The 18,437-nt window shown below is 44.9% G+C and overlaps 1 long non-coding RNA gene across 1 annotated transcript in view; it reads right to left on the bottom strand.

Annotated features, from left to right (window-relative positions):
• Window positions 1-17,267, bottom strand: part of LOC112414037 (uncharacterized) — a 95,820-nt gene extending 78,553 nt beyond the window's left edge. The window contains exons 1-2 of the long non-coding RNA XR_003006062.1: window positions 16,667-17,267; window positions 16,465-16,565 (exon numbers count right to left, since the gene is read on the bottom strand). This is a non-coding gene — a long non-coding RNA (uncharacterized LOC112414037). The remainder of the gene's footprint in view (window positions 1-16,464; window positions 16,566-16,666) is intronic.
• Between the last annotated feature and the right edge of the window lie 1,170 nt (window positions 17,268-18,437).

Raw genomic sequence — 18,437 nt, 5'->3', positions numbered from 1 at the left:
TTCAGAAATTTATTTTCTCATAGTTCTAGAGGCTGGAAGACTGAAATCAAGGTGTCACGCTCTCTCAAAAGGGTCTATGTGAGAATCCATCCCATGCCTTTCTATCTCCCAGCTTCCGGTGGTCCCCGGCAGTCCTCGGTGTTTCTTGGGTTGCAGACACATCACTGTAATCTCTGTCTCAGCCACAACATGGCCTTCTCCCTGTGTGTCTGTATCTTTACATGACATTTGCCTCTTCTTGTAAGAACACCAGTCACAGTAGATTAGGGTCCACCCTAATGACCTCATCTTAACTCGACTACATCTGCAAAGACCCTATTTCTAAATGAGGTCACATTCTGAGGTATCAGGGGTTAGGATGTCAACCTATCTTCTTGGGAAATGCAATTCAAACCATAACACCCCCCGGATCCAGAAAGACCCACAAAGCATTGGGCATCATTTTTAGTCAGAGGCAGCACAAGGTACCACACTCACCTTTAAGGAAATAACCCAACTTGCTCCAAACCACTGGACCCTCAGAAAGGTTGTTGAGATGGCAAGTCCCCACATTTTTTTTTTAACGTCTTTATTGGAGTATAATTGCTTTACAATGGTGTGTTAGTTTCTGCTGTATAACAAAGTGAATCATTTATACATATACATATGTTCCCATATCTCTTCCCTATTGTGTCTCCCTCCCTCCCACCCTCCCTATCCCACCCCTCTAGGTGGTCACAAACCACCAAGCTGATCTCCCTGTGCTATGCAGCTGCTTCCCACTAGCTATCTTTTGCACAGCAAAGGAAACCATAAACAAGACGAAAAGACAACCCTCAGAATGGGAGAAAATACTTGCAAATGAAGCAACTGACAAAGGATTAATCTCCAAAATTTACAAGCAGCTCATGCAGCTCAATAACAAAAAAAACAAACAACCCAATCTAAAAATGGGCAGAAGACCTAAATAGACATTTCTCCAAAGAAGATATAAAGATTGCCAACAAATACATGAAAGAATGCTCAACATCATTAATCATTAGAGAAATACAAATCAAAACTACAATGAGATATCATCTCACACCCATCAGAATGGCCATCATCAAAAGTCCCTACATTTTTACAGGCTTTGTCTCCCACCCTCTGGCTTGCTTGGGCCTTACTAAGGCATCTAAAGTCCTTGCTATGACCTGCTCCTCAGGTCCAATCAGATCAACATCATCAGGGCCGTGATATTCTGTGAGATAGTAGGATGATGGAAACCTCTGCAGACTAGATTACAAGAGAACTAGAGGGTTGACATGACCCTGAGGAAAGACTGTCAAGGTATACTGTTGGGAATGATAGGTGATAGTAAACTGCCTTTGGTAACACTTGCAAGTTGTTACAGAGAAAATATCATTTGCCAGGTCAATAGTGCTGTACCAGGGGGACATGCAGCTATAATAATTTGCTCCAATAACGATCTGGAACAGCAGCTACAACTGGAGTCACCATCTGATTACGTTTACAATAAATTACAGAAATTTGCTCTAAAAGCCATCTCTTTTGCACAAACCAAACAGATAACATAAATGGGGGTGTAACAAGTAGCATCATCCCTGCAGTCTCCCCAAGTCTGCAACATATCTTTTACTTTACTACCTGGTTACAGAGGGTAAGTTCTGGGATTCTTCCATGTGGTCCTTCCTGCCAAAATAGCCTTTATTCAATGGCTCTGAGAGCCAGTGTGAGGATTCTACCCCTGTCCAAGTATTCATTCAAGAACTACAAAGAGCCACAGGTTGGGTCTAGGGTTCTGCTTGGCTCACTGTGATTTTGATTTTAACCAAAATTCCGTTTGTCATCTGACCACTTTAAGCCCCTACTGGCTTTTTTGGTTCCCAGGAATTAATGACAATTCAAAGCCAGTATCTAGTGATCTCCAAAGAGTCTGAGAATGTCCCTTTGCCCAAGACACAGTTACCCTAGTAAATGGCTGCAGGGTTTGGGAGATTTATACTGTATGCTTACGGGAATTTGCAAGATCCTGTCTCAAAGGGACCCCAGCCTCAACTCAATCAAGGGGCTCTGGGGTCTTCTCTAGTGGCCCAGTGATTACGAGTCTGCACTTCCACTGCAGGGGGCATGGGTTTGATCCCTGGTCCGGGAACCAAGATCCCGCATGCCGCGCGGTGTGGCCAAAAAATAAATAAATAAATAATTTTTTTAAAAAAGGAAAGGGGCTCTGAGTCTATGAACTGCATTAGGTCCAGAAACTGGGTGGGGTCTGTGACCATTATTGTGGGGACTAAGGGTTCTGGCCACCTGACCTGTCATGTTTCTGCTCTGCAGATCAAGAAATATTTTACAGGTTTTTCATCTATTTTATTCCTCGGGACACCATGGTCAATTAGCCACCCTCGAAACCCATGCAGATCAAAGCATTCTGATTACCATTCTCTGATGCCCGTTATGGCTCTGGTGACTAAATCCTGCCATGTGACCTCTCCTGCTGCAGGACTCCAGCTTTCCTATTGAAATATGGGAGCCTGTCTCAGGGGTGGGTCCCCCGCAATGCCTGGACAGTGGGAAGCAGCCAGCAGAGAGCTGGTCGAGGACACTGGGACTCCCCTTGTTACAGAATCCTAATGCCCTGGGGTTAGCTGTAACCTCTGGGACTTCTCAGGAGATGCAACAGGAGGGGATGTGCCTGTCACATGTGACAAATCCACTTCACACTTCTTCTTTCCTGCATGTTTGGACTCCTTCTCCTACGTAATTCCAGGGACGTGCTAGCACCTCAACTCGGCCAAATGGAGGCAATCACTGAGTCCAAGTTTTAGTCAATCACTCAAGCAAACTGCTAACTCCTCTCCCAGCTGCACCAGCTGACATACTGTGGCAGATGCCAAAATAAAATGGCAACAATCCCTCCCCTCTGTGTGTAAACCCCTTCACAATGTGACTTTACTGCAATTCCCATCAAGAGGGCATCTATTTCTCCACTCCCTTAAATGTGAATTGGCCTTGTAATGTGCTATGACCAACAGAACATGGCAGAGGTGATTTTGTGGGTATTCTGAGGTCAGGTCCCCAAAGGCTTTGCAGCTTCCACTCGTCCTGCCCTTCCATTCTCTCACTGCTCTGAGAATGCCAGGGAAAGAAGCCCGGGTGGTCCTCTTGGAGGATGAGAGAGCGCATAGAGAGACAGTCCCAATGGAGGGCCAGCACTAACAGGCCAACTCTCTTGGGTAGTTCATCCAGCCCCAGCCAAGCCACCAAAGACTGCCACAGGTGAGACCAGCGGAAGAATCGCCCAACTGAGCCCAACTAAATTGTTGACCCACAGAATCATGAGCAAATAACTCAGTTATTGTTTATGCCACTAAGTTATACAGCAACAGATAACTAGGGCACACGTCGCATCCAGAGTCTCTAGTAAGTGATCTCATATTGATGAATCGAGTAACAGAAATGCCACTTCTAATGAAACTAGGAGATAACTAAAATCACAAACTACAAAGTGGGCAAAGGCAGTGCCCAAAGCAATGGAGATGAAGAATCGCGGAGAGTGGGGAGATAAGTGGAGAGAGGATGCCTACAGCTCAGATCTCAGGCAGGGCCAACAAAGAGCAGGCCCAAATGAGAGGCCTGTCACTGGTAACAGCAAACCCTCAGGTGTGACCATGGGGGAGAGTTCTGAGGCCAGGTGAAGGGCAAGGTCACAGGTAGAGAGAAGTCAGGGGACTGAGAGGCCAGGGATGGGAAGGATCATCTATGTGGACACTGAACATGTAAAGAATTATGACTGGAGAGGCTTCCCTGGTGGCACAGGGGTTAAGAATCTGCCTGCCAATGCAGGGGTCACGGGTTCGAGCCCTGGTCCGGGAATATCCCACATGCCGCGGAGCAACTAAGCCCATGCGCCACAACTACTGAGCCTGCGCTCTAGAGCCCGTGAGCCACAACTACTGAGCCCACGTGCCACAACTACTGAAGCCTGTGCGCCTAGAGCCCATGCTCCACAAGAGAAGCCCCTGCAATGAGAAGCTCACAGACCACAAGGAAGAGTAGCCCCCGTTCACCACAACTAGAAGCCCGCATGCAGCAACAAAGACCCAATCGTGCCACAACTACTGAAGCCTGTGCGCCTAGAGCCCATGCTCCATAATAGAAGCCACTGCAATGAGAAGCTCACAGACCACAAGGAAGAGTAGCCCCCACTCACCACAACTAGAAGCCCGCGTGCAGCAACAAAGACCCAGTGCAGCCAAAAAACAAATTAATTAATTAAATTAATTAATTAATTTTAAAAAAAGAATTATGACTGGAACAAACAGCCTATTGAAAATGGGCAGAGTAGCTGAATAGACATTTTTCCAAAGAAGACATACAGATGACCAACAGGTACATGAAAAAATGTTCATCATCACTAATCATGAGGGAAATGCAAATCAAAACCACAATGAGCTATCACCTTACACCTGTCAGAATGGCCATCAACAAAAAGACAAGAAATAACAAGCATTGGTGAGGATGTGGGGAAAAGGGAACCCTTGTGTGCTGTTGGTAGGAGTGTAAAATGGTGTAGCCACTATGAAAAACAGTATAGAGGTTCCTCAAAATATTAAAAATAGAACTACCACACAATCCAGCAATTCCACTTCTGGGTATTTTTCCAAAGAAAACAAAACCACCTATTTGATAAGATACATACATCCCTATGTTTGTTGCAGCATTATTTACAATTGCCAAGGTATGGAAGAAACTAAGTGCCCATCAACAGATGAATGGATAAAGAAGATGTTACATATATATATATGAAATGGAATATTACTCAGCCATTAAAAAAATAATGAAATCTTGCCATTTGCAACAACATGGATAGACCATGAGGGTATCGTGCTAAGTGAAAGAAGTCAGACAGAGAAAGACAAATACTGAATGATTTTACTTATATGTGGAATCTAAAAAATAAAACAAATGAACAAACATAACAAAACAGAGGGACTAGCCTCATCCACCAGAGGTAAGACAGCAGAAGCAATAAGAACAGAAGCAAGAAGAACTACAGAAGCAATGAAAGTGAGGGGATGGAAAAAGATATTCCATGCAAATGGAAATCAAAAGAAAGCTGGAGTAGCAATACTCACATCAGATAAATAGACCTTAAAATAAAGAATGTTACATGAGACAAGGAAGGACACTACATAATGATCACACTACATAATGATCAATCCAAGAAGAAGGTATAGCAATTATAAATATATGCACCTAACATAGGAGCACCTCAATATATAAGGCAACTGCTAACAGCTATAAAAGAGGAAATCAACAGTAACACAATCATAGTAGGGGAGTTTAACACCCCACTTTCACCAATGGACAGATCATCCAAAATGAAAATTAATAAGGAAACTCAAGCTTTAAATGACACTTATATGTATAAAATGGATGACTAATAAGAACCTGCTGTATAAAAAAATAAATAAAATTCAGAAAAAAAAAAAACAAAAAACTAGAGTGACTTCCCTGGTGGCACAGTGGATAAGACTCCGTGGTCCCACTGCAAGGGGCCTGGGTTCGATCCCTGGTCAGGGAACTAGATCCCACATGCATGCAGCAACTGAGAGTTCGCATGCCACAACTAAGGAGTCCGCCTGCCACAACTGGGACCAGGTACAACCAAGGAAATAAATAAATAAACAAATATTTAAAAAAAAAACAAAAAACAGAGTCATTGACACAGAGAACAAATAGATGGTTGCCAAAGGGGTGGGGGGTGGAGGGAATGAGTGAAATAGGTAAAGGGAATTAAGAGGTACAAACTTCCGGTTTCAAAATAAATGAGTCATGGGGATGAAATGTACAGTGTGGGGAATATAGTCAAAAATTATGTGATATCTTTGTATGGTGACAGATGGTAACTTATTGTGGTGAGCACTTTGTAATGCATAGACATATTGAATCACCATGTTGTACACCAGGAACTAATATAGTGTTGTAGGTCAATTATACTTCAAAACAATTATTACTGGAGTGGTATTAGCAAGAAGGGCAATGCATTAGGTACTAACTCTTTCAAGGAATCAGAAGAACCAACCAAGGGTCAGTAGATGTCTGCAACAATAGTTCTGTTAAATAGCATAAGATTTAAAGCTAGGAGTTTGGGGAAAGCGAAGGATCATTTTCTGGAAGCAAAGCAAGTAGGTCAATCTTGGCCCAGTGGCAGGAGGAGTGAAGGAGAGAAGACAGTCACCATTTGAGCTAGTGGTGGGGAAAGCAGTGTCACCAGGGAGATCCAGTTTTCCGGAAGATCTAGAAGATGAAGGAACTGTCCACAGAAGACAAATCCTAGGGCCCTTCTCATGCCTGAGTTTGGAGGGGCTTGGTGAAGGGTTTTAGTAGTTAGGGGGCAGGAGACAGGATGAAAGAAGGGGAAGCAGGGCCAGATGGGGATTAGATGCAGGGACAAGGCTGACCAGGGACCATAAACAGGGATTAAGGGTGTAATGAGATTAGTCCTGGCGTCTGCAGCAGAGCAGTGGTGAGGCTGAGTGGCTGGTGAGGCTGTCTGGGAGAAAAGTAGTGCAGAGAAGTATGTATACGCATACCACGCCGAAACAATCTGGTATATGCTGGGGAGGGGTTGTCTTGCCGGGTGTATGCAGTAATCTAGGCTGCTCACCCTTCAAGTCCAGCTAAGGACGTGGGGAAGATGGGCTTTTCCAGAACTCTGACACTTACCAACACTTTTCCAAGAATGGTCAAGAAATTGATGAAAAATTCAGTGAAAGAGAAGAGAGCACAAGACCAGATACCAACATAGATTTGATTTAAAATGTAGCAATGGTGAAATTTCAATTTGGTGGGGAAAGAATGGTACTTTATTTAATAAGTGTTGCTGGGACTTCCCTGGTGGTCCAGTAGTTAAGACTCCCACTCCCAATGCAGGGGGCCCGGGTTCTATCCCTGGTCAGGGAACTAGATCCTGCATGCCACAAGTAAAAAAAAGAGAAGAAAGATCCCGCATGCTGCAACGAAGATCCCGCACGTGGCAACGAAGATCCCACATGCCGTGGAGCAATTAAGCCCGTGAGCCACAACTACTGAGTGCATGTGTTCCCCTGGTGGCGCAGTGGTTAAGAATCCACCTGCCATTGCAGGGGACACGGGTTCGAGCCCTGGTCCAGGAAGATCCCACATGCCGTGGAGCAATTAAGCCCGTGAGCCACAACTACTGAGCGCATGTGCCACAACTACTGAAGCTCACGTGCCTACAGCCCGTGCTCCGCAACAAGAGAAGCCATGGCAATGAGAAGCCCATGCACCACAACGATGAGTAGCCCCTGCTCGCCGTAACTAGAGAAAGACCGTGTGCAGCAGCGAAGACTCGATGCAGCCAAAAATAAATACAATAAAATTTTTAAAAAACTGATCAGCAAAAAATAAATAAATAAGTGTTGCTGACTCAACTGGGATCCCACCAGGAAGAAAATGAGGTAGAACCCCTATCTCTCACCATAGTGAAACAAAAAACAAATTTCAGATGGTTTAAATGTGTACATGTAAACAATATGCAGAATATATAAAAACATATTACAAAAAGCCTTTTATTTTATTTTAGGCCATGCCTTGCAGCTTGCGGGATCTTGGTTCCCCAACCAGGGACTGAACCCAGGCCACGGCAGTGAAAGTGTTGAGTCCTAACCCCTGGACCACCGAGGAATTCCCTCCAAAAAACCTTTTAAGCCAGAACAGGAAGACAGAAACTATAAGAGAAAAGGTCGACACATTTAATTACATTAAAATGGTAAATTGTTTATGGCTAAAGATACCTCAACCAAAGTCAAAGGGAATTAATAGAATAGGAAATCATTTGAAATCCATGTGAAAGACAAGTTAATATCTGTATTATACAAAGAGCTCCTGGGAATTCCCTGGTGGTCCAGTGATTAGGACTCAGCACTTTCACTGCTGTGGTCCAGGTTCAATCCCTGGTTGGGGAGCTAAGATCACGAAAGCCATGTAGTGCGGCCAAAAAAAAAAAGAGCTCTGATAAAGTGATAAGAAAAAGACAAATAATCCACTGGAAAAAAGGAAAAGGGTAGAAATAGTTCCCAGAAGAGCAATCCAAGTGTCTAACAAGAATATGAAAAAATATTTAGTCCTACTAGTTGTCAGGGAAATGTAAATTAAAGTAATAGCGTGTTATCAGTTAATACCCACAGATCAGGACTTCCCTGGTGGTCCAGTGGTAAAGAATCCTCCCTATGATGCAGGCGACACCAGTTTGATCCCTGGGCAGGGAACTAAGATCCCACATGCTGCGGGGCAACTAAGCCCACGTGCCACAACTACTGAGCTCGCACTCCTCAACCAGAGAGGCTGCGTGTCACAAACTACAGAGCCCACGCATCCTGGAGCCCACACGCCACAACCAAAGAGAAGCCCATGCTCTGCAACTAAGACCCGACGCAGCCAAAAATAAATAAATTAATTAATTAAATACCCACAGATCAACAAAAAAGAAAAACACAAATGACACTTATTGTTTGTGGGAATATGGGTTAAATGGCTCTACTCTCATTCATTTCTGGTGAAAAAGTGTTTCCTTACAGCCATTTGGGAAAACAATCTGGAAAGATCTATTAAAATTGAAATATACACACCCTTTAACCCAACAATTCATACCTGGGAATCAACCCACTTTAAAAATAAATAAAAACAAGAGCACATAAAGATGGATATGTGCAAGAATATTTATGGTAGCATTAGTCAAGGTGGTGAAAACAAAACAAGACAAAACTGAAAAACAAAAGGAATGCACCTTAATAAGGCAATGAGTGAATAAATGGTGGTGCATCCATGTTGCAGAATATTATACAGCCATTAACAAGGAGGAATTTAGCACTATGCTAATTGATGTGAAGGGTTAAGTCAAATAAGCAAGAAGAAGAGATATGTATATAACATGGTCACACTTTTATATAAAAATAGTGACAAAAATAATCCTATACATCAGGGGTCCGCGGCCTGTTAGGAACCGAACCGCACAGCAGGAGGTTAGTAGCAGGCAAGCGAGCAAAGCTTCATCTGCCACTCCCCATCACTCCCATTACCGCCTGAACCATCCACCCCACCACCACCACCCCGTCCATGGAAAAATTGTCTTCCACGAAACCGGTCCCTGGTGCCAAAAGTTGGGGACCACTGCTATATATGTTCCAGGTTTTTTAAGTGTGATTCTATCAACAGGTGGAAAGTCTAGAAGGACACATACCAGAGTTTTAACAGTGGTTTTCTGGGGAAGAAAAGTCAAAATGATAAATAAGTAAAAATTTTAAAAGAAAAAAGGCATCTATAATAATAACCATTTTTCCAACTTTTTGTAAACTAACACATTTGGTGTGTGTAAATGCACAGAGAGGCAAATGAAGGGACAAGCACCAATGTTATAATGGTGGATTTTCTCAGGGTTGGGGGATTTCAGGTGATTTAAATTTTCTCTTTTTCTTTTCAACATGCTTAAATTTTTACAATGATCAACATTACTTTCTTCTTCATTGAGGGAAAAAATGTTGTGTGTGTGGGTATGATCAACAAATCTTGGTATGGGATTGGCATTATGGGATAGGAAGAGGATGGAGCCAAGGAAACTCAATTACCCTCCACTCCCTGGTACCCTCCATCCCCTTATTCCCTCCATTCCCTGGTGCCCTCCATCCCATGGTACCCTCCATTCCCTGGTGCCCTCCATCCCCTTATTCCCTCCATTCCCTGGTGCCCTCCATCCCATGGTACCCTCCATCCCTTGGTACCCTCCATCCTATGGTACCTTCCATTCTCTGGTATCCTCCACCCCCTGGTACCCTCCATTCCCTGGCACCCTCCATTCCCTGGTACCCTCCATTCCCTGGTACCCTCCATTCCCTGGCGCCCTCCATCCCCTGGTACCCTCCATCCCATGGTACCTTCCATTCCTGGTGCCCTCCATCCCCTGGTACCCTCCATCCCTTGGTACCCTCCATCCCATGGTACCCTCCATTGACTGGCACCCTCCATCCCCTCTGCCTCCTTGTTCCCTTCAATCACTCATCACAGTCAGTAAGTAGCTTGTTAGAAGGGAGGAGGGGAGAGCAGGAAAATGTGATGTCATGGGCACCCAGGGAGAGAGCATGTAAAATGAAGGAGTGCCAAGAGCTTCAAATGCTGCAGAGAAGGCAGGTAAGACAAAGACTGAAACTGTCCCTGCAATTTAGTGACAGGGAAGTCTAAAGACCTTGAGTAGAGCAGATTTAGTGGCATTTAGGCACCAGAGGCCACCCTGCAGAGGTGAGGGAGCATGAGGGAGCCAAGAGAAAAAGTCCGCTTGGTAGATCAGAAGGACACAGGGGTGGGTAAGGATGATTTGAATTAGATGTCAATTTTAAAATGTGTGAGGGGCTACATGGTTTTTCAAATTTATTTAGACATACACAAACATAAAAAGTTGAAATCATAGGTGTAGACAACCCCTTCTGAAAGTGTGGCTGTGAGTGGGATAAAAATGTGATGGCAGGACCTTGAGGGGATTAGCAGGCTTACTCCAAGAGAGAGAGACTTGAGCCTGTTCATCAGCTTATGGGATGGGGCCAGTTGGGAGGGGGATGGGACTGAATACGTTTGAAAAGAGACCATGAGGGGAGCCCCAGAGAGGCCCATGTTCCCAGGCCTGGCTGCACATCAGAATCACTGGGCCCACCCAGAACTACTCATTCAGACTCTCCAGAGGCTGAGCCAAAAAATCTGGACTTTAAATAAGACACTTGAAGAGCATTAAAAAATATAGCAATTATCTAGGAATAAATTTAACAAAAGAGGGACTTCCCTGGTGGCGCAGTGGTTAGGAATCCGCCTGCCAATGCAGGGAACATGGGCTTGAGCCCTGGTCCGGGAAGATCCCACATGCCACAGTGCAACTAAGCCCATGCGCCACAACTACTGAGCCTGTGCTCTAGAGCCCATGAGCCACAACTACTCAGCCCGCACACCACAACTACCAAAGCTCGCATACCATAGAGCCCATGGGCCGCAACTACTGAGCCCGTGTGCTGCAACTACTGAAGCCTGCGCGCCTAGAGCCCGTGCTCTGCAACAAGAGAAGCCACCGCAATAAGAAGCCCAAGCACCGCAACGAAGAGTAGCCTCCGCTCGCCGCAACTAGAGAAAGCCCGCGCACAGCAATGAAGACCCAATGCAGCCAAAAAAAAAAAAAAATTAACAAAAGATGTGCAAAACACATTATAGAGAAAAAATTTTTTAATTAACTGAATAAATGTATGTGTGTGAGTATACGCATGAGTGGACACACACACACACACACACACACACACACACTCATACCATGTTTGAAGACTGGAAGACAAACTTCCAGGATGCAAACTTCTAGTCATAAGATTAATAAGTTTTGGGGATGTAATGTACAGCATGGTGATTATAGCTAATAATACCCTATTACATACTTGAAATTGCTAAGAGAGTAGATCTTAAATGTCCTCACCACACAAAAGAAATGGTAATTATGTGACTGGTTGGAGTGTTAGCTAATGCTATGGTGGTAAGCATTTTGCAATTTATAAATGTATTAAATCATCACATTGTATACCTTAAAAATACAGTGTTATACATCAATTATATCGCAATAAAGCTGGAAAAAAAACAAATTTTGTTAGGTCTCCCCCATCTTATATCTTCTCTTCTTAATATGCGCACATTTGAAAAAAAAAAGAATTAGAAGACTCATTTTTGAACAATGTACTGATCTGTAGATTCAATGCAATCAAATCAAAATCCTCTGTGGTTAAGAATCTGCCTGCCAATGCAGGGGACACAGGTTCGAGCACTGGTCCGGGAAGATGCCACATGCCACGGAGCAATTAAGCCCATGAGCCACAACTACGGAGCCCGCGCGCCTAGAGCCTGTGCTCCACAACAAGAGAAGCCACCCCAATGAGAAGCCTGTGCACCACAACGAAGAGTAGCCCCCACTTGCTGCAACCAGAGAAAAGCCCACGTGCAGCAACAAAGACCCAACGCAACCAATATAAATTAATTAATTAAATTTATAAAATAAATAAAATAATATGGCGATGAAATGGCCAAGAATATCTTCCTAAATATATATATACATATATAGGAATATCGCTCTACTAAATATCAAACTTCATAAAAGTACAGTGATTAGGAGAGGGTAGTATTTTTGCAAGGATAGACAGACTGAAGAAAAGACTAGAAGCTGACACCGAGATGGACACAAGCTGTGATTTATGTAGCACGAAAGAGTGCAGGGAAAGATGAGCCTTTTCGATAAACAGATTGAGTGTTCATATAGGGAAAAAATGAAACTCGACCCTTACCTCACACCATAGTGGGATCATAAAGACAATAAAAGATTAGAATAAAGAACAATAAAGATTATAAAAGGCGATAGAAGGTGAAAGAAAAGTTTGAGGATGAAAGCCTCAGGGTGGTGACAGATTACTTTTCCTGATACAAAAGCACCAACCTTAAATGAAAAGTCTGACAAATTTGGCTTCATTAAGATTAATAAATAATTCCATTTGTACAACATTCTAAAACAGGCAAAACTGGGACTTCCCTGGTGGTCCAATGGTAAAGAGTCCGCCTTCCAATGCAGGGGACACAGGTTTGATCCCTGGTCAGGGACCTAAGATCCCACATGCTGCGGGGTAACTAAGCCCATGCACCACAACTACGGAGCTCACATGTCTCAACGAGAGAGCCTGCACGCCCCAAACTACAGAGCCCACATGACCTGGAGCCCACACACCACAACAAGAGAGAGAAAAACCCACACGCCACAACTAGAGAGAAGCCCGCACACCACAACGAAGAGTCCCCATGCCGCAATGAAAGATGCCACATGACGCAACGAAGATCACGTGTGCTGCAACTAAGACCCAACGCAGCCAAAAAAATAAATAAAATAAATATTAGAAAATAACTGCAAATATTAAAGAAGAGAGGTACTTCTTTAAAAAATAAATAAATAAAACAGGCAAAACTACCCCATAGTGTCTAGGAAAGCATACTCAGGCTGAAAATGATCAAGAGAAGCAAGAATGAGATTGCACAGAAGTCAGGGTGGTGGTTCCGTGTAGGGGAGGAGGGGTTGAGGCTTTGAGTCCAGCCACATTCTTTTTTTTTTTTTTTTTGGCCAAACCGTCTTAGTTCCCCAACCAGGGACTGAACCCACAACCCCCTGCATTGGAAGGGCAGAGTCTTAACCACTGGACCACTGGGGAAGTCCTCAGTGTTCTCTTTCTTGACCTTGATGAGGTTACAATGGGAGTTGGCTTTGTAATAATACATTAACTTATACATTTATGTTTTACGCTTTTTTCTGTATCTATAAAGGTTTTAAGGGAAAAAATCACACTTCCCGTGTGATTCTGATGAGCAACCACATCTAGGCACCCCTCATCTAGAGCCTCAATAGAGTGGCAGTGTAATAGCCACGTCTGTTTCAGGTGATAGAATCTAATCCTGACTCACAGATCTCAGACATCAACTCACAAATCTGAAAAACCCAGGGTAGTTTCAGGAATGGTTGGTTCCAGATACTCCAACGAGATTATTAGGAACCTCCCCTCTTTGCTCGGCTTTCCTCCTTATCCTGCAGGCTCTCGACCCCAGGACAGCCCTCACAAGTCCAGGCTAAGTTCTGCAAGGTGAGCCACATGAGCAGAAAGAAAACGTCCCCTTCTCTGGCGTCTCAGCAATAGTACTGGGTTAGCTCTCCCTGGACTGAACAGGGTCACAGGCCCACCCCTGACCAATTGATGTGGCCAAGAATCTGAAGTATGATTGCCCAGATGTGAGGGTAGAGTCAGCCTCACCTGAATCATATTACCCATATGGGAGAGAAAATGAAGTTTCCTCCAAGGAATAAGTGGGTGTCATTACCAACAGAAAAGGGAAAAGATGCTTGGGCAGAACAATAGGGATCAATGGGCTAGAAGCCCCAGTGGGGTCAGGGGAGAGGTGTGGTAGAGGAAAGTGGGCAGGGGTTGGGGGAGGTGATTGTCACTAAAGAGTGGGACATCTGAATTGTAATTTCAGAGGTGGAGCAGTTTCGGGTGATGACAGGGTCCAAGGTGTGGCCTTGGTGGCGGGTGGCAGGGCTGTCAAGGAGCCAAGACCCCAGGGTGTTGGAGGCTCGAGAGCTCATGCCCAAGTCTTCATTAGTAAGGGTGGAACCCTAATAAAATGTGGGCACATGTGACTCAGTCTCAGAATGGCATCTGACACAAGAAATACAACCCAATAGCCCAAAGTAATTAACAAGCAATTTCATTCTTTAGTCACACCTCTCAAGGGATTTAAAGGGAGTCAAATACATAGTTCAAGGCCACACTAATTAAAATTTCCTCATGCCCTGGAGCTACTCAATCTATCTCCCACCAAAAATAAAAATAAAGTGATCAAAAATGCTCCTAGTCCATACCCAGCTCAACTCAGCCACTTTCCCACATGGAAGAATCAGGCTTCTTTAGGAAGGGAAGATGGAGGGAGGAGAAATTGGACCAATAATTACAGGACTCTTTTATGTTTTTGGGGGTGGGGGCACATGTCTATGCCAGCCTCTCACTGACCATTTTTGCCCCATCACAAGGAGAGTGACCTAGAAGGTACGTAAAAACAGCCACTGGGAGGGCCGCCACGAGGTGCCACAAAATGAACAGGAGTTTTTACACTTGTGGTCTCCAAACCCACCCCTCTCTTTGTGAGCCTCCATCTCAGAACCTGGAATTAATGTTGAATAAGCAGGAACAATCACGGCAGAAGCTCAAGCAGGAGCCACTTTCTCCTCTCAATAACAGACCTAGTAGGTTTTTTAATTTACTTTAACAATAAACATGGACTTGTTTTATTCAGTATAATAAATCGAGAATTAACATTTTGTTTGTTTGTTTCTTTGTTCTGGCTGTGTGTGTGGCTTGCGGGGATCTCAGTTCCCCGACCAGGGATCGAACCCTGGCACCCTACAGTGGAAGCACAGAGTCCTAACCACTGGACTGCCAGGGAATTCCCCAAGAATTAACATTTTGAGGAAAATCATTCTGAGGCTGTCAATGACACTGGTCAATTCTGGATCTTCGACTTTAAGTCTAACAAGCGGTAATGCAAATTTAAATAATAATGAAGTACTATCTCTCACCCATTAAACAGGAAAAAAAGTCAAATAATAAAACCCAAAATTGGTGAAGTCATTGGGAAAAAAGTACATCCATACATTATTAGTACAATCCTTTTTGAGGAGAGAGGTGATCTGACAATACTCATCAAATTCCGTATAATATTTATTCATAAAATCATTCAAAAGATGAAGAAAATCACACACCTTCTCATGCTTCACCACTATCAACCCTCCAGGGCTGGGCATAGATTGTCTTATCTTTTTTTTTCTGACTTTTTGTATTCTAGTAAAATACACATAAAATTAACCATCTTAACTGTACAGTTCAGTGTAAGTACGTTCATATTATTGTGCAACCATCTACCTCCAGAACCACTGTCATTTGGCAAAACGGAAACTCTGTAGCCATTAAACAATAACTCCCCATTGCCCCTCCCCTCAGCCCCTGGAAACCACCATTCTACTTTCTGCCTCTATGAATTTGACTATGTTAGGTACCTCTTATAAGTGGAATCATACAGTATTTGTCTTCTTGTGATGGGCTTATTTCATTTAGCATAATACCCTCAAAGTTTACCCATGTGGTAGCATATGTCAAAATTCCCTTCCTTTTTAAGGCTGAATAATAGTACATTTTATGTATACACCACATTTGCTTATCCATTCATCTGTTGAAGGACACTTGGGTGGCATCCACCTTTTAGCTATTGTGAATAATGCTGCTATGAACATGGGTGCTCAAATATCTCTTCAAGGTCCTACTTTTAACTCTTTGGGGCATATACCCAGAAGTGGAATTGCTGGGTCATGTGCTATATTGTCTCGTCTTTTGGGGGGTATGGCCTGGCTTCCGAATTAGAGGGTATTAAGAGGTTGGAGGGGATTCGCTGTGTGACCTTGGGCAGGTTACTTTCCCTCTCTGAGAGCAGATTCATGTTTCCAAACAGGAACTTTTGTTAACCACACACATTCCCAAGCCCATTTTCCTGGGAGATTCTAATTCAGTGCCTGTCCTGGGACCCAGGAATTCTGAATTTTTTTAAAAGAGCCTCAGGTGATTTTTATCATCATACAGGTTTGGGAATCACAGGGCCCGAGGAATTCCAAAGGCCGCTGTAGCTGTGACTATGACTTCAGTGGTTAAGAGAGTAATGTGGAGTCCTACTGACTGGGTTAAATTCCTGGTCGCCAGTTACCAGCACCACCTCCATTTCATCCCCTAAAGGAGGGTAATGGCGCCTACCACAGGACTGTTGCATTAAGTAAATGGAAGTGAAAGAAAATAAAGATTTAGCATTTACCTAGTACTCAAAAAAGTTCTCGAAAATCTTTGCGTTATTCCCAGCGGTCCTCTCCTTCAGCCTGGCTGGCCCTCCCGCAGCGGGTAGGTTCCTGTCGCCACCTGGTGGTGAGACTAAGTCAGTGCATTCACACAGCCTTTCCCCCAGTCCCCCACCCAACTCTGCCCCAACTCCCCCGCTGCCCATTCCATCCCAAGCTCACCCTACTCAGAAGCCTCAAGTCCCTCCGTAAGGGTGGAAGACCAAGGCAGGAGGGCCTGAGGTCTGAGGGTCCCAGCAGCCCCGAGAGTCCATTCCACAGCCTCAACCTAGTGATGGTGAGTCATTGGCACAGCTCTGCCTCCCTGGATGGTCCTGCACAGGCCGGTCTGTCCTGCCCCCTCCTTAATGGTAAGGATGGAGCTGAGTACCAGCTCTGTGCTGGGGGCCTTACAGACATTGTCTCATTCAGCCCTCACATAAAGTAGAGGGACTTATACCGTTTCCACAGATAAGGAAATTGAGGCTCAGAGAAGTTAAGTGACTGGCACACAGTCACACAGCTTGCAATGGCAGAGCCAAGTCTCAAACCCAGGTGGATCTTAAACCACGGCTATTTCTACCAAGCTACAAGTCCTCTAAACTAGTGATTCCCCACCTTGGCCGGACATTTAATTCACCTGGGGAACCTTAACGACTACTAATGCCTGGGCTCCACCCCAGAGATTCTGGTTAATTGGTCTGGGATATGGCTTGAGCACTGGGGTTTTGTGAAGTTCCCCTAAGTATTCTTGTGGGCAGCCAGTGAGAACCACTGCTCTAAATTCACCCATTCTGGGCTTCCCTTGTGGCGCAGTGGTTGAGAGTCCGCCTGTCGATGCAGGGGACACGGGTTCGTGCCCCGGTCCAAGAAGATCCCACATGCCGCGGAGCAGCTGGGCCCGTGAGCCATGGCCGCTGAGCCTGCGCGTCCTGGGCCTGTGCTCTGCAACGGGAGAGGCCACGACAGTGAGAGGCCCGCGTACCGCAAAAAAAAAAAAAATTCACCCATTCTGTTCTCTGTTTCTTGGGGCTCTGGGGGTAATGGCAAACTTCCCATAAGTGATCTGAACCGAGGTGTTCCGCTTCCGCCAGCCTCACAGATGAAGTGGAGGGCGAGAGTGCCATGTGACAGTCCAAGCCTGGAGTAGAAGTCCAGGTTCTACCGCAGGGAGGATAGTGGAAGGTGTGCTCCCAGGCGCGCCAGCACCCACTCTGGAGCGAGGCCTGATGATGTGGGGCCCCGCGTTCTGCTGCGTACTGGCTGTGTCCTTGGGCAAGTGACTGCACCTCTCTGTGAAGTTGCGGGTATGGAAAACATGTATGAAAGTAGCATCAACCGCATAAAATGGCTGAGTATTAAATGAGCTAATTAAGAGAAAACCCACTTAGAACAATGCCCGGAACCCAGCAAGCTCTCAATAAATGTTACAACTACTGCTGCTGCTATTATTATTATTCCTGGCTCTGACAATAGCTCCCCGTGTGGACTACTCACCAATTGATCAGGAGCAGCAAAAACCCTCTCCCGTTTTATAACTACTATTCTCTCAAATCAAAAACAGAGCCCCGCCCAGAGGCGGGCACATGACTCGAGCTGGCCAATCAGATTACCTCCATTCTCAGACTTAAACCGACAGATCCAGGGGTAAGCAAGTGACCAAGTAGAGCCAGTCAGGCCCCCACCTGGGGGAACTGATGTGGTCAGGGAGCCATCAGAGGTCACCTTTCCTGCTAACGCAGAGGAAAGCAGAGTGAGAGAGAGACTTGGGGACTCCTTTTGAGCCCCTGGGTACAGCCATGCCTGAGGTGAGACTGCGTCTAGCTGGCCCAGTTGAGGGGCCAATCAGTTCCCTTTTGAGCTTATGCTAGTTTGCACTGTACTTCTGTCACCTGCCATCAGCAGAATCCTACCTGGCTTTAGGTTGGGTTCATAGTCCCTGATCACCCCCCAA

Source organism: Neophocaena asiaeorientalis, unplaced genomic scaffold, assembly GCF_003031525.2.
Source record: "Neophocaena asiaeorientalis asiaeorientalis breed wild unplaced genomic scaffold, Neophocaena_asiaeorientalis_V1.1 scaffold46, whole genome shotgun sequence".
Lineage (NCBI taxonomy): Eukaryota > Metazoa > Chordata > Mammalia > Artiodactyla > Phocoenidae > Neophocaena > Neophocaena asiaeorientalis.
This window is presented reverse-complemented; position numbering and strand designations above follow the sequence as displayed.